This window comes from Pteropus alecto, unplaced genomic scaffold, assembly GCF_000325575.1.
Source record: "Pteropus alecto unplaced genomic scaffold, ASM32557v1 scaffold88, whole genome shotgun sequence".
Lineage (NCBI taxonomy): Eukaryota > Metazoa > Chordata > Mammalia > Chiroptera > Pteropodidae > Pteropus > Pteropus alecto.
This window is the reverse complement of record NW_006494611.1, coordinates 432138-432948: the sequence shown is the minus strand read 5'-3', so window position 1 is coordinate 432948 and position 811 is coordinate 432138.

Sequence of the window (811 nt, the reverse complement as noted above, 5' to 3'; positions counted from 1 at the left end):
CCACTGGTTTGTGTGTCTTTTTCTATCAATACCATGACGTTTTGATTACTGTCGCTTTGGAGTATTAATTGAAGTCGGTCAGAGTGATGCCTCTAGCCTTGTTCTTTTATCTCGGGATGGCTTTGGTGATTCGGGGTCTTTTGTGCTTCCATACAAATCTGATAACTTTTTGTTATATTTCTTTAAAAAAAGCCAATGGGATTTTGATGGGGATTGCATTAAATTTGTATACTGCTTTAGGTAATATGATCATTTTAACTATGTTGATTCTTCCAATCCAAGAACACGGAATATCTTTTCATTTCTTTGTATCTTCTTCAATTTTTTTTAATAGGGTCTTATAGTTTTCATTATATAGGTCCTTCACATGTCTTATTACATTTATTCTTATGTATTTTATTCTTTTTGTTGCAATTGCAAAAGAAATTATTTTTTCCACTTCTTTTTCTGACACCTCATTATTAGAGTTTAGGAAAGCTATGGATTTTTGAATGTTGATTTTGTATCCAGAGACTTTACTGTATTTGCTTATTGTTTCTAGTAGTGTTCTGTGGAGTCTTTAGGGTTTTCTATATAAAGAATCATGTCATCCACGAATAGTGACAGTATGACTTCTTCGTTTTCTATTTGGATGCCTTTTATATCTTTCTCTTGCCTGATTACACTTGCTCGGACCTCCAATGTTATATTGAGTAACAGTGGTGATAGTAGTCAGCTTTGCCTTGTTTTCGATCTTAGAGGGAAGGTTTTTAGTTTTTCAACATGCGGTATACTTTTGCCTGAAGGTTTCTCATATATGGCCTTTATTATG